The following is a 14,315-nucleotide window of genomic DNA, read 5'->3' on the forward strand; positions in this document are numbered from 1 at the left end:
CTGCGGGCTTTGGGATGCAGTACAGGGACCGGAGTGTGTCTCCTACCCACGCTCACTGGGTCACCAAGTCCCTGGGTTTGGGCTAAGGCAGGATTAGTCCCACGAGCTCGCACCACGCTGTGGTGCCTGCAACATGTCGGCATCACAGTTTCTTAGGGAAAATAGCCTGGAGGACTCCAAGGAGTGCTGTCCTGGACCTGCGAGAGGGGGAGAGCTGTTGGCAGCGGCAGAAGATGGGGGAGAGATGCTCGGGGCGGGGGGGGGGGTGGGGGTGGGGAGGATGGAAAGAGGAGCTGAGGCCACGCATGCACTGGGCAAGGATGAGCTCCCTGAGTGCCAGCCTGTGCCGGGCGCCCTGTGCCCACCTGCACGGCTCAGCCCACGCTGGGTGGCGGCAGGCGGCACCAGGCACGTCCTGGGCTGCTTTCCAGACCTGTGAATTACAGATCCAATGGGTGCCTCCTCCCCAGAGCAAGTCACATCCACCCTGGCTCGTCAAATAACACCCCCCCAGCATGACTGAGAGGCCGGGGGCTGCAGCGCTGGGTTTGCAGGTGGCCAGGCCTTGCCACATCCTCGCTCCGCTTTGCCCCAGGGGATGCCCTCCGAGATGGAGGGCGCAGCTGGAAGTTACAACACGGCAGACTGTGGCCATTCATTCCTGGTCTGGAAAGTGGTCCCCACGACAAAAAAAATGGGAAATTCGGGGAGCCACTGATGCTTACTTGCCAAGGAGGCATCAGGACGCATCAAGTGATGAGTCTTTCCCTGTCCCGGCTGTGTTTCCCGTTAGTCATCCTGGCCCAAACTCTCATGGCTGCCTCAGTAAACCCAGCACAGGGATTTAAAGCCGACTCAGGCACACCGTTTGCTTTGTTTATAGGTAACACCAGCAGCCACCAAAAAATAAATGAAACACCGGGCAAAACCAGCCGCAGGGCCAAAGCATGGTGGGAGAGCAGTCACCTTCCCGTGGCTCCCTGCACCACCGTGCCACTTGTCCCTGGGCAGCAGGGATGGAAAACGACCCCAGGACCTGGGGGTACGAAACCAGGCATGGCACATGAGTGCATGGCTGCAGCAGGATAGGCGAGGGCTGTCCCTCGCTCAGTGCCACTGGCACTCCAGAGTGGTTACACCAACTCGGCCGGCCCCGTCCTTCCCCCGTGGCCATGTCCCACAGCTGCAGGACCTGGACGAGCTGGAGAGGTGGGCCCGACCAAACCTTATGAAGTTCAACAAGGCCAAGTGCAAGGTCCTACACTTGGGTCAGGACAGCCCTCGTTATCAATACAGGCTGGGGGATGATGTGATAGAGAGCAGTTCTGCGCAAAAGGACATGAGCCGACAATGCACGCTTGCAGCCCAGAAGGCCAATCGCATCCTGGGCTGCATCAAAAGAAGTGTGGCCAGCAGATTCAGAGAGGGGATTCTGCCCCTCTGCTCCGCTCTTGTGAAACCCCACCTGGAGTACTGTGTCCAGCTCTGGAGTCCTCAGCACAAGAAGGACATGGACCTGTTGGAGCGGGTCCAGAGGAGGGCCATGAAGATGATCCGAGGGCTAGAGCACCTCTGCTGTGAGGACAGGCTGAGAGAGTTGGGGTTGTTCAGCCTGGAGAAGAGAAGGCTCCGGGGAGAACTTAGAGTCCCTTCCAGTCCCTGAAGGGGGCCTATAAGAGAGCTGGGAGGGGCTGTTTGCAAGGGCATGTAGCAATAGGATGAGGGGCAATGGTTTGAAACTAGAGCAGGGTGGGTTTAGATGAGACATTAGGAAGAAGTTCTTTACACTGAGGGTGGTGAGACACTGGCCCAGGTTGCCCAGAGAGGTGGTGGAGGCCCCATCCCTGGAGACATTCAAGGCCAGTCTGGATGAGGCTCTGACCAACCTGATCTAGTTGAAGATGTCCCTGCTCACTGCAGGGGGGTTGGACTAGATGGCCTTTAGAGGTCCCTTCCAACCCAACACTTCCTATGATTCTATGATTCTGTGACATCATTCCCACTGTGGTCCCCACTGAGCAGCTTGTGGGGTGTCTCCACATGCCCCCCCTCTCTCCTAGGGCTTCCCCGTGCTTCTGTCCTATATTGAAGGCAGTATTTCCACATTTCCCTCTTGCTTATCCAAGGAGCACGGGCTCATATCCTAACCCCGCTCCGAGATGCCATCATCCTCCCCCAGCCTCCCTGGCCCAACAGCCCCATGTGAGCTGCACCCCTCAAACAGCTACGGCTGCATTTATTTTTTTTTTGGGGGGGGGGGAACATTTGAAAATTCAGGAAATTTCCCAAAGGGGGCCGGCTGCCAGGGAGCTGGTGTCCAGGAGAGGGCAGGATTAGCCGCCGCACACTGCCGCACAGCACCGACATTTCGGGGCGCGGGGACCTGGCCGCTGCCATGACTTCCAGCCCAGAGAGCGCTTTGCCTTTTCCACAGCTCTTCTCTGTTTTTTGAGGAGGGGCTTAAACTTCACTTACAACTGCTTGGTTTGTGCCTTGTCTGGCCCCTTCCAGCCCCCACCCCCTCAGAGCTGGGGGGCGGCAGGCACCTTGTTTACACCGTGTTCCTGGTGCTGAGCCATCCTGGCTGCTCTTTCGAGAGGCGACATGTGCCCCGGTGGGGCGGAGAAAATACCTGGCACTAGTCGAGGGATCGGTTGCAAGAAGCATTGCCCTTCCAGGAAAAATGGGCAGCTGCGGCTGCCCTCCAGCCACCGAGCCCCGGGGGATGCGGAGAGCAGGGTTTGCGATGGGCTCTGCCCCGTCTCTGGGGTGTTGGAGTGGTACCAAGGGCTTGGGGGGGACAGTGGTGGAGCTGGCGTCACCCTGAGAGGCTTAGCACACACCCCGGCAGCATCTCCTTGGCCATGCCAGCCACGGGCGGTGCGTGAACTACCCTGCCCATGGAGCGAGGCGCTGAGCAGCTCAGCAAGCCCCGGCTCAACCAGACCGAGGGGTGGAGAAGGAGGATGATGGAGGAAGGCTTTCCACGAGCAGGGAACGGGGGAGCATCCAGGTGGGAGAGCAGCACAGTGGAGGGCACTTTCTTAGCGTTGCTTCCTCCAGAAATAACATCCTTCCCCGAGCCACTCCTGAGACACATCTGGCCTTGCGCTGGCCCCAGCCTGTTAATGTGTAACCCACCAGGCAGGGACGGCGTGTCGGAGCCCAGGACACACAGGAGGCGGTGTCAGCGTGCGGGGACGGCAGCGGGCGGCTGGGCACACACGAGGTCACCTCCCTGCTCCTGTGGGACCTGCATGGCCTGGTGTCGTCAGTGGCACCCGGCTCCCATAAGCCCCGGGACTTGGGGTGAAGCGGCTTTGCTGGGGGGGTAACACCAGTTCACTTGGAAAAGGGCCTGCCGGGGCTGTGTGACCCAGGATACCTCGGCCACTGGCTTCAGGGGACCAGCGGAAAGGTGGAAAGAGTGGGGGGATGCTGACTTCAGCCCCCCATGAAGACTAAAGCCTGGCAGGCAGAGCCGTGGGGCGATGCGTGGCGTGAGCCCCATGTGTTTGCACACATAAAGCCCCTTTTCCTCCAGGGACGTTGTCCCCAGGACCCCAAGAAGGCCCAGGGCTTGCAGGGGTGGTTGGTGTCATGTTTTAGGGTGAGTACTGGTTTGCCTAATGAGGGGGAAAAATACGCTTTCCTTGTAAGCAAACAAAGCTTGACTTTATTGCCTTTAAAGCGCAACTCGCACAAACAGTGGCAAAAGTGCAAACACTGATAATGCTCAGAACATTTTGAGCTGTGCAAACAAGCCGGAGGTGGAGGGGGTGTGTTGAAATGAAGGGGTGAGGGGTACGGGGGGAGGGAGGAGAGCTGCTGGCCCCGCAGCCCCCCCCCTGCCAGAAGCTGCCCCAGGCAACGATGCTGAGTGCAGGCTGGGGGTGGAAGCAGCCCCCCAGGCGAGCAGGGCTGAATGGGAGCCCTGCAGAGCACAAACCCCCCGCCGAGGTGGGCTGCAGATGTTATTAATGACATTTTTAGCCCCAGCCTGAGGCTATGCCCTACCCCGGCATCTGGAAGAGCTCCAGAGCCGCACACAGCATAGCCACCAGGACCCGCCAGAGCCGTGTGTTCCTTCCCCATCCTGACAGTCCGTCTGCCGGTCGCTGCCCACACGGAGCATCCCACCAGCATCTCGGGACATGGTGTGGCAGACAGCATGCTGCCCCTGCCTTGGTTTTTTCCCCTTCCTCCCCTACCCCACCTCCTCTTTCCTAGGCAGGCGGCCACATTGCACATGCCTCGCGCTCCTCCTGCAGCTTTTCTGTCCCATCCAGCTCTCCGAAGCCTCCTCCAGGTGATGATCCATAAGTGGCTGCTGTATATCCCAGCCCTGCCCTGCTGGCTCCTTGCCTGGTGACCACAAAACCCCGTTGCCCGCCACCCCGCACCCCTCAGGGCATGTTTTGCCCTGGGTAGAGGAGGGTGATGCACGGGAGGCTCAGTCCTCGCAGACGTGAGACGGCTTACAGGGAACCAGAGCACCAGCTCTGTAGGTAGGGATTAAGGTCCAGTTCCTCAAGAGATGTTTCGGCATCTGCCTCCTGTTACTTAGGATTACCAAGCAGGTTGGGAACAGCAGGCCACTGCAAACTGGGTCAGAAGAAGAAAGGACAAGACCCAAGCGGGTGGATCACCGGATAATCAGGCAGGGGGCAGGGACCTCAGCCTTTATCTCGGCTCCATCCCTCCACATCCCGATGCACCAGGAAGTCCCTCCAGGTTGTTTCTGCTGCCGGGTTGGGAGGGGAAGAGATGCCCGGAGTCAGGGCAGCCCCATCCCGCACGCTCCCCCTGGGCTCTCAGCACAGCCCTCCGCACCCCAGCATGAAAGGATTACCAAGTTTTGCGTCTGGCTGACGAACTCTTCCCTAATCCAGCCTTGGGGAGGGGGAAAAGCTTTTCTTATTAAATCCATCGCCCGCCCCCGTCCTGCACGGGGCATCCCGGATCGCTCCCCTTCCCATCTGGGCTGCCACGTGCCGAGTCGGATACCTCTCTGGCTGCCTGATGCTCCGGCTCCACCGCCAGATGGGATTTTTGGGGAAACTAGGGAAGCAACAAGCCTTCCCCTCTCTGCGAGAGATCAGCCGGGCTTCCAGCACCGGCAAGTGATTTCATACAGTCAGAAAGACCCAAATATTGGGGAAGAATTAATGTCTTTGCCAGACCTACCCGAAATCAGCCAGTTCGCATGTTACTGAGGGAAGGGACAGACAAACAGAGTGACGACACACTCAACTTTTGTAAGGCTTGAGAAAACAGGCTGAAGTACAGTACATAAAATAACAAAAAAAATTAGATGTACTGGAGTAAGTTCTGTTCCTTTGGGACAAAATGATTTTTTAATTTTTTTTTTTTTTTTTTAAAGCCAAAGCTTCCTTTGGTTTTGCTCCTGGTTCTGCCAAGTCTCTTCTGAGCGAAGATTTTGGGGATTTTTTTTCCCATCTGGACTCTATTTTCTGGTAGGAGAGGCCATGGCAGGAGCGCCGGCAGAGTCCGGATTCAGAGCAGAGAGGCGCTGCACGATGGATGGTGACACCCGGGGTGGTTTTTGGGGTGGCTTGTTGATATAACCGAGGCTGGAAGCCAAAGGCAATAAGGGATTAGAGTAAAATGGCTCGGGGAAGCAAGCAAGAGTGGGGGGGGGCGGTTTCTCAGAAGTGTCTTTGCCAGGTGATGCGGGCGATGCTCCCATGAGAGCCGCGGTGCCGGAGCACACCTGGGTGTGCAGACGTACAGCGACAGAGGCCGGGACGCGCACCCGTCACAGACACGCTCTCCCATGGTGGTACCCGTGACATTCAAGGAAGAAACCAAATGAAATGGGTGCTTGATGCTCTCAGGTTTTCGGAACAAGCTGTTTTTCTCAAATCGGGGCTCTTTCTCCCCTGCTGCTCACCCCAAGTGCTCACCTTCCTTCCGAAAACCGCGACGAGCATCACTTTGAGCCAGTGAGCCCCATAAGCCCCCTTTTTCCCCCCGCCCTGCCCCACGGTGTTGGGGGGCTCCTCCGTGATGAGCAGCTGTACCTCACCTGCGGGGCGCTGGAAGCCGTCAGGCCTAAAAATTCACAGCTCCCCCAGGGGCAGGAAAGCTGTTTTAGAGGCTTCACAATTGCAGCAGCCCAAATTATTTCCTGAAGCCCGCATTAAGTTATCCAGGCACCTGGCTGCGCAGGTATAAAGCGGCTCGCTCCTAAAAATGCTCCTCCCAGATAATTTTCTTGAGTTTTCCCACAGTCACGGTTTTTCTCTGGGCTACCGGGATGTGGGGAAATCACCTTCTTCTAGTGAGCTTCTTCAGGATGGGACGGGGAGGTATTTCTGTGTGTGTTTGTGTGTGTGCGCGCGCTCGTAGTATCCACATCCCCCTGCTTGCCTTGGAGCCTGAACCCACCTTGTCCACAGCGGTGGCTGCGTGTACCCGACTTGAGGCAGAAAGGCAACCCCAGTCCTTACAAAAGGTAAAATTTACCCAGGCGATGGCTAACAGGGCAGAAGGGTTTGGGCAAAGCCCCGAAAAGCAAAGCCACCCTCGTCCCTGGAGCACTCAGCCCATCACGAGCATCCTTGGGTTTGCTCGGCGGGGCCCCGGGGAGGAGAAGCCGGGTGGGCGCCCTCCCCGCCGGGCAGCCCGTGTCCCAGCCTTACGCCAGGGTCAGGCGCCCGCATCACGCGCCGAAGCATCGCCGCCGACTGGCACCTCACAGCTGCTTTGAGGTGCTGCCAGGGACTGCAGGTCACGACTGCCAACAAATCAGAGCCATTGTGCTCCCTCGCTTCCCGCCCCCCCCCCCCCCGCCCCGCTTTTCCCCGTTAATAGCCCCTTTCTGTACCCAGGGAACGTGATTCTGCATCATCCCATCCCGCTGCGAACCCCGGCTCTGCTCCACAGCCAAAGTCCCAGCTGGCCCCACAGGATGTGGGTGCACCTTCAACCCTCCATCCTCCCCCCTCAAAAAAAAATCAAAAGCATTTCAATTTTCTATCATCAGAGCCGCGCCATGGTTTGGGTTGGTGCATTGCGAAAAATCTCTGCTGCCGCAGTATCTGTAAGCCAAAACACCAAAAATGTGTTTTATTCCCCAGTGGCTGCAGAAGCGTCTCCCCCACTCACCCCACAGCTGAGGCTTGGTACCCAGAGCCGGGGAGGCACCAACAGCGGGTACCCCCCACGCGAGGGCTCGAGCGGGCGGGTCGTTCGGAGGCTCTCCGGGAATAGGAAGCCACCTAGCCAAGCTGTTGTTCTCATTTGTTATTCAGCGTTAAGGAAATCTGCACCATTCTCCCGTCAGCCTCCCCATCCCGGAGGATAATTGATGCTAACGTCATTTCATTTTGGTCCAGCTGCGGGGCTCAGGAACAGATGTTTTATTGTTCAAACTGAACACACAAAACTAAGGGGAAAAAAAGAAAAAAAAACCAACAGAATAATAATAATAAAAAAAAAAAAAACACAAAACCCAACCCAAAAAGCAACAAAACCCAACTAATTTGTGTTTGCGGTGAGGTTAGCCGCAGCTTCCTCTCCCCAGAAATGCGAGGAGACAGAGCAACAGCCCCAGGGAAGACCCAGGCCTCCAGGAAAGCCAGGATTTATACACCCAGCTAAGTGTCACCCTCCTACATATGTTGCAACATGCCTTCTCCCCACCCCGCCAAAAAAAAAAGCCTGCCATGTCCAACAGGCAGGCACTTCCAGCAGAGAGGCATTTTCCCCGACACTGAGCTGTCACCTGCAGGTGGGATGCGCTGTGACAGCCTTCACGTCCCCCCAGGAGCAGAGATCCACCCTGGAATTCGCAAGGAGGAGCGCAGTGCTTGCTCAAGAGCAAGGATACGTGTCTCCTCCGAGGAGCGGACAAGAAGGAGGGCAAATAGGTGCCGGTGACATGTGCATCTTCAGCGCACGGGCAAACGAGCTCACCCTCTTTTCCAGCTCGGCGAAAGCCGCCTGCGCATTTGACGCTTCAGCGCAAGGGCGGTTTGCAGGCACGGGGAAGTGCTGGGCACCACGCACGCACACGCGTGCACTTCGAGAGCCGGGGATGGAGGGAGGAGGTCCATCGCTTGCTCTGCAGCAGGTGTAGGACAATGTCCGGAAGTCACAGGCTGGTCCAGCTTGGCGCTTCACTACACCCTTAAGCGTCTCCGTGAAGCTACCACCAAGCAAGCCGGGGAACAAGTGGGAAACACTTCCCTGGCTGCCGAAAAGAGATCTGTTCACAACAAAAAAGCTTGCTAAAAAGCCAAAAAAAACCAAAAAACACCAAAACCCTCCTAAAAACACCCAAGTTAAAAGACGTTTAATATTCGTGTACTCTCTAGTACACCCCATAGGTAAGAACAGCCCTTCTCCCATGCAGAACTGGGAAACGCTGGTACCTCGTACAAACTGGGGAGGAGCTACCAGGAGGAAGAGTGTAGCTGTGTTCCTTGCCTCGCCGGCAGAGGCACTTTTGCTGTAGGTGAGACCTGGCCCTAGAAATAACGGGCTCTGAAACGCCCACAGCAAATCCCTTGGGTCATTGTCCCTACGTGGCCAACGTGAGCCTTTTTCAACACCTCTTGGCGCGTGCCACATGCTTGGCATTATTTCTGGCCAGCGTATTGTGTCTCCTTCCTGTTCCACAAGAAGGGGGGTGGTAGGGATTCGATCCTAAGGGATCCAATCCTATACGCAGCGGCACGAAATGCCCCAGTCCCCCTCAGGGCCTGGGAACTAGCACGTGGTTCCAAAAACCCCAGCAGGAGAATGACCACAGCATCTCCTGGGGTTGGACTAGATGACCTTTAAAGGTCTCTTCCAATCCAACACATTCTATGATTCTACGATTCTATGATCTCCTCTTAGCAAACCAACGGTGGGGGAAAACCACCGACTTTTTGTGGTTGCAAATAAAACAGACCTGGCCCATGAAGAGCCCTGGGCTCTGCCATACCTGTGTTGGATTTACACCCTGTGGTGTAAATCCAGCTGCCAAGACCCGTTAAGGATCAGCGCCAGGTGTGACTATCCCCTCGAGAAGAGCGCTGTTGGGGGAAGGAGTCTGTAGGGGAACAACCCAGCAAGAGAAATAAGAGGCTGGAGGTGGAAAATACCTTTTGGATCATCCTCCCCTTCTCATTCAGCTGGGCGAGCAGCGAGGATATGGAGTCAGTGAGTGTCCCCTCCTTCGCCTTGCTGACAAGTTGCTCCCAGTTCAAACCAACCTCCCTGCATCCCACCTCTGGCCCATGGATGCTTTGTGCCTGCTCTAAGGCTGCTCCCTCCAGCATCCCGCAGCTGGCTCGGCAGCAGCCCATTAACCACAAGCGTGTTTGAGCTGCGAGCGGGCGAGGGAAGGCGTTGGAGAAACCATCGCAGCGAGCTGGGGGGATTCGGCGCCTACAGGGAGCATCACTGGCCTGTGAGCCACCTCGTTTGCCAGCAGAGTCCTTGCCGGGGGGGTGCAGAGGGGGTCGTTGAAACCTTCGGGCTGTTAATTTGCAGTGACGTTGCATGGGGACATGTAGGGAAGCAAAGAGAGGGCATAATCCGTCCCCCATTCCCCAGACCAGCAGAGCTCAGGCTGGCCGGCTTCAAACCCGGAGCCAGGTCAGCTCTAGGTACAGAGCCCGAAAGGAGATGTCAGAACGAGATGTCATGGAAAATATTTACTCCGTGAGGTCAGTGCACCCTTGGCTTCTCTTTGGAGGGGACTTTGAACGCAGGAGGGCAGACGTTTCCCGCATGCTTCTGTAGGCTGGGGAAAGCAGGCGCTTCCCTCGGCTGGAAAGACGAAAAGCACAAGTGGAAAGTTTTGTGCTAAAGGAAAAGCAAGCGAGCCTTCAGCTGCTGGCGGCTGGGTGCTGGCTATTAGGGGAAACAGCCTGCTTTGGAAAAACAAAACAAAAAAAAAAAAAAGAAAAGGATGAGTCTCTGAGAAGAAGGTCTGGGAAAAAAACAAACGGAGGGGAGGCCATGGAGTGGCAGTATGGCACCCGGGAGGTGCAGGCATGCCCTGGGTCGTGCGTTAGAGGGAAGGAATTGCCCCAAAACTGTAGTGAATCTGAGGCAAGGTGTGGGCACTGGGTGGAGGGGAGCCCTTGCTCTCAGCATGGACCGGCAGAGGAGGCTCAGCAGGCCCACGGGGCATCCCTTACCCATTCTCCTGCCCAGCAGAGCCAGGCCACCCTCTCCCCAAATCATCATCCTGTGCCACCACACCGGGGAAAGACGTCTCAGAAGAGTCCCCACGTCTGAGATCAAAGGGCAGGCTAACGAAACGGCAGGCCGTCCATAACAGGGTATGTTATTCCCTGATGCAAAGTGCCCACAAAAAGTGCCACGCAGCAGCCCCTGGCAGCCAAAGGCTGTGCCGTGGTTCTAGCAATAACAACAGAGCTTTGCATCCCCTTCTCCTGGCGTTCGGCTCCCTCCCACAGGGCTCCTCGTCACTACCTTTGAGGTTCACACCGTGGTTTGACTGTTGATCCTGCTGACTCCCATCAGTGTATGTGTCTCTGGATGAAAATAACTGGCCCCCTGGCACGTGCGATCACCGCTGGTGGCCACCCGAACCGGGTGATGCCAAGCAATTGGGTAGCTCAAGCAGGGAAAAGCATCTCCTAGAAGATCGTCTGAAAAAGCGGAGGAAGATGTTTCACACCTCAGGAGGACCAGCTCAACAACTCTCAGCAGGTCTTGTCCTAATTGCCACGCAAATTGCTTGCCTTAAAGCGAGAACCCAACAATTTATCCTCTTTCTGGGAGCATCTCTTGCTACGCTTTCCGGTGGGATCAGCATCCCAGGGGACAGTTTCTCTCTCTTTTTCAGGTTTAGCTCATATGGTGACGATTTTTCCCCTGCAGCCACCCCACGGGGGCTGTGACTCCATCACCCCTTCCAAATGAAAGGGGGCGGGGGGTGGGGGATGGGGGTGCGCCAGGGCTGCGTTCGGGGGCGCTGCCAGCGGTGATTCAAGAGATGGGACTCCCGCCCGCCTGACTCACTCGCCGTCGAGCCCAAGCCCTAGCGGGATGCGTCACTTGTTGCTGGAGACGATGAAGAAGAGACATGAAGTTTGTTCTCAAACTTGTGTCGTTTTAAGCCCCCACACGTTCCCATTTGCTAGGTTCCCCCCCGCCCCCCCTCAGCTTTTGACTCACCATGTTGTCAACTCATCGCTCCATCGAGCAAACATGGTACCCCCTGGCCTTCTCCTCGACGTGTTTGAGCTCCCCACCCCTCCCCAGTTTGTCCTGGTCTTGTCTCGGCATCCCCACGCCCCCAGCTCCCGCCGGGCAAGGCACCCATGGTCCTACCAAACCCCTGCTGAGATAACTTGCAATGGAGAGTCCTCAGCCACCCGGAGACGGGGTCTCCAGCACGGCACAGCCAGACCCTCACTCCCAGGGGGCTCTCCTCGCTGTGAGAACGGCAGGAGGGCTGCCCTCTGCCCACCACTTTGCTGGTCCCCAGCTCTTCCACCCGCATCCCCGGCATCCACCCACCCACCCAGCTGCCCCTCGCCTCAGCCGGGCACCACGGCTACGGCCGGCGGGACACTTGAGCCCTGGCTCAGCTGTTGATTCCAGCCCGTGCCTCAGGAGTGGGATGAGGACGGGGAGCCACTCCGGGGTGGAATTTCACTCACTTCGGTGACCTCGTGCCTGTGGCGTGCTCTAAAAATACAAATAAACCGGCGGGCAGCACAAAACACACCCCTTTTCCCGCAGAGGGCTGCTGGGCCAGGCCCTGCCTCCCCTGGCTGCGTCCTCTTTTGTGAGAGAAATTAAGCTGAGGGCTAAAGGGGGAAGGAAAAAAAAAAAAAAAAAAGAAGAAAAAAAGCCAGATGCCTTTCTTCCCCGGTCTCAGCTGAAGAATAGATCTAGCAATCGATTTTGGACAATTTGCTGCAGACCTGAGCATGGGGTCAGGAGGGGGCAGGCTCCGTGTTCCCCTCCCGCTCCCGCTTTGCTAAGCCAGCCCAGCCAAGCTCTTCCTGTCTCCCCTGGGCTCTCCCATCCCTCTGACGACCCCGTTGCCCCTCTCATGTCACCCTGTCGCAGGCAGGCCAGGCTGGGTGTCCGGGGGCGCAGCGGCCCCCCGTGGCGTGGGGAGCCCATCACCATCCACCGAGAGCATCTCACCCTCACGGCATCCTTGTCCCCAGGCACCTCCTCCTCTGCCATGGCAGACAAGCCTCAAAGCGGCAGCAGGAGCTCACCTTCCCCATCCTCACCTGGGTGGCTTTATGCCCCGTATTAACTAATTTCACCCCCATTCCTACCTCCCCAGGTCTCCCCAGGTCTCTCTCTCCTGCGCTCACCAATACTCAGCCCCTGCGTCGAGGTTGTCAGCAGAAACCATCCGTAAGCCCAACGCTGGACTAATTAATATAACTTGCCGTGATTGCGAAATCCACTTCCCACCCACCCCCCTCCTCCTCCTCTCACAGCAAAATCAGGTCCCAGGCGCCCTGCCCTGCCTTCACCCCCGCACAGCAGCGGGTGTCCCCTCGCGTGTCCCCAGGGGCCGGGGGCGCCGGAGGGGATGGCAGGCAGTGGAGGTCACGGTTTCCATGTGCCCAGCAATAAACAAGCTCTCCCGCGTGGCAGGGGAGGGAGGGAAGGTGCCAAAAGGCCCAAGCGAGATGTATTCTTGCAAGCAGGCAGATTAGGAGCAGGTCGAGGCGCGCTGGCAGCCGGCGCGGGATCGCTGCCCTTATCTGTGAATGGGTGCAGGCTGTTACCCCCGCAGCCACTGGGATGGGGAGGTGGGGAAGGGGAGGTCTGGAGAGATGTTTGTTCCTCGGCCAAGTGGCTATTTCTGACTTTGGGAGCCCACGGCTGAGGCCAGGGAGGGTTTGCAAGAAGCAGCTGGACCCAGGCTGCACCCGAGGAATATCCACCCCGCCATGGGCGGGAGAAGCTGCCCTGTCCCCAGACCTGTAGCGCAAGCTCCCCCCACCCTTCCCATCGCTCCTGACCCCCCGGGACACGCCATCCCATGCACTGGACGCCCCGAGAAGCCATGAGGCTAGCGAGGTTGTCGGGCAGGGAGCAGCTAATGCAGGGAGCCGATTGAGTTACAGGCCAGCGGTTGTATCATGTTTACCAGCTCCCCGCCGCATATCCTGTGCTGGGAGGATTCCTGGAAGCAGGAGCTGATTTCGCACCCCTTCCCCACGCCGCACAAACACGCAGGCTATGCCAAAAGCACATCTCTGCACGTGACCGCCGCCGATATTACCCAAGCGGCTGGCAGGGAGCAGCCACCCCCTTCCTCGCCCTCCTCCTCCTCCTCCTCCTCCTCCCCTGGCCGCACGCCTCCCTGTCTCCAGCACAGGGCTGGCCCCATCCGTTTTTGTTTTTTTTTTATTATTCTTGCCCTCCTCTTAACTCTGTTTAACTTTCCCATCTCTTAATTTAAAGCAGAGGTGGTGGCCCTGCCAGAGATGCCGGAGGTCTCCAAACCTTTGACGGGATGGTTAAACCCCGGGTTTCCTCTGCCCGGTGCCATCAGGCTGCTCAGGTGACACCAGAGCTCCAGCCAGCCACTCTGGGATGAATAAAGTCCTGGTGTCCGGGCTCTTTAAGTGGTATATGAACCCTTTACCCGTGCAGGGATACAGGGTGTGAGTTGGTAACGAACCCTGAGCATCACTTGCAAATCCAGGCGCTAGGAAACTAGTGTCCAGATCCAGGGCACTGGGCTCTGTACGGCGGATGATGCTGCACCACCATCCGGCAGACAGGGATGGAGGAAGAGGTAGAGCAGGAAGATTTTTCACCCCTCCCCTGGGCCGTGCACAGACACGCTGCACACCTCTGACACCGCACTGTGCTACCCAGAAAAACTCAGCCTGGAAACCTTCCCTGCAAGGCACCTGGAGGCATCCTCTCGGATGGAGGAGAGGCTGTTTCTGCAGCCCTACCAACACATCTTCTCCCTGCCAGCACGTTTTGGGGTGGCAGTTGCTGGGTTGGTAGGTCCCATCTCTGTTTTTCCTTCACATCTGGGCCAGCCGACTCAGCGAGATGGCAGGTTGCCCTGGGGCTGCCACCTGCATCTTGATGATAACGCTTCGCTGAGGATCATCTTCTCGCCGGCGTGCCACTGCAGCGGGGTGTGACGCTGGGCAGAAGGGCTGGGACCGGGCAGACGCATCACTGCTGGGGGAGCCTGGGAAAAGCAGCCGCTTGGATTTCTCCCAGCCAGCCTCTCCTACATCCATCGTTAACATCCCAGTGACACCCCTGAGGAACAGGAAGGGTCAGCCCAGCCGGGAACTGTGCTTCTGTTTTGGAGATCC

At 57.6% G+C, this 14,315-nt stretch overlaps 1 long non-coding RNA gene across 8 annotated transcripts; it reads right to left on the reverse strand.

Moving 5' to 3' along the window:
• Window positions 1-3,602: 3,602 nt before the first annotated feature.
• LOC128913667 (uncharacterized) lies at window positions 3,603-13,248 on the reverse strand. Of its 8 annotated transcripts, none has more exons than XR_008468031.1 (5): window positions 12,291-12,419; window positions 10,459-10,637; window positions 7,751-9,887; window positions 7,132-7,411; window positions 3,603-5,594 (listed from the first exon to the last, which is right to left on the reverse strand). It is a non-coding gene; the product is annotated as an uncharacterized LOC128913667 (long non-coding RNA). The 8 variants fall into 8 exon arrangements; XR_008468035.1 differs by lacking the exons at window positions 3,603-5,594; window positions 12,291-12,419 and adding exons at window positions 11,655-11,804; window positions 13,118-13,243 and having other exon boundaries at window positions 7,064-7,411; XR_008468034.1 differs by lacking the exons at window positions 3,603-5,594; window positions 12,291-12,419 and adding an exon at window positions 13,118-13,248 and having other exon boundaries at window positions 7,064-7,411.
• Window positions 13,249-14,315: the final 1,067 nt, after the last annotated feature.

Source organism: Rissa tridactyla, chromosome 8 (assembly GCF_028500815.1).
Source record: "Rissa tridactyla isolate bRisTri1 chromosome 8, bRisTri1.patW.cur.20221130, whole genome shotgun sequence".
In the NCBI taxonomy this organism is placed as follows: Eukaryota; Metazoa; Chordata; class Aves; order Charadriiformes; family Laridae; genus Rissa; species Rissa tridactyla.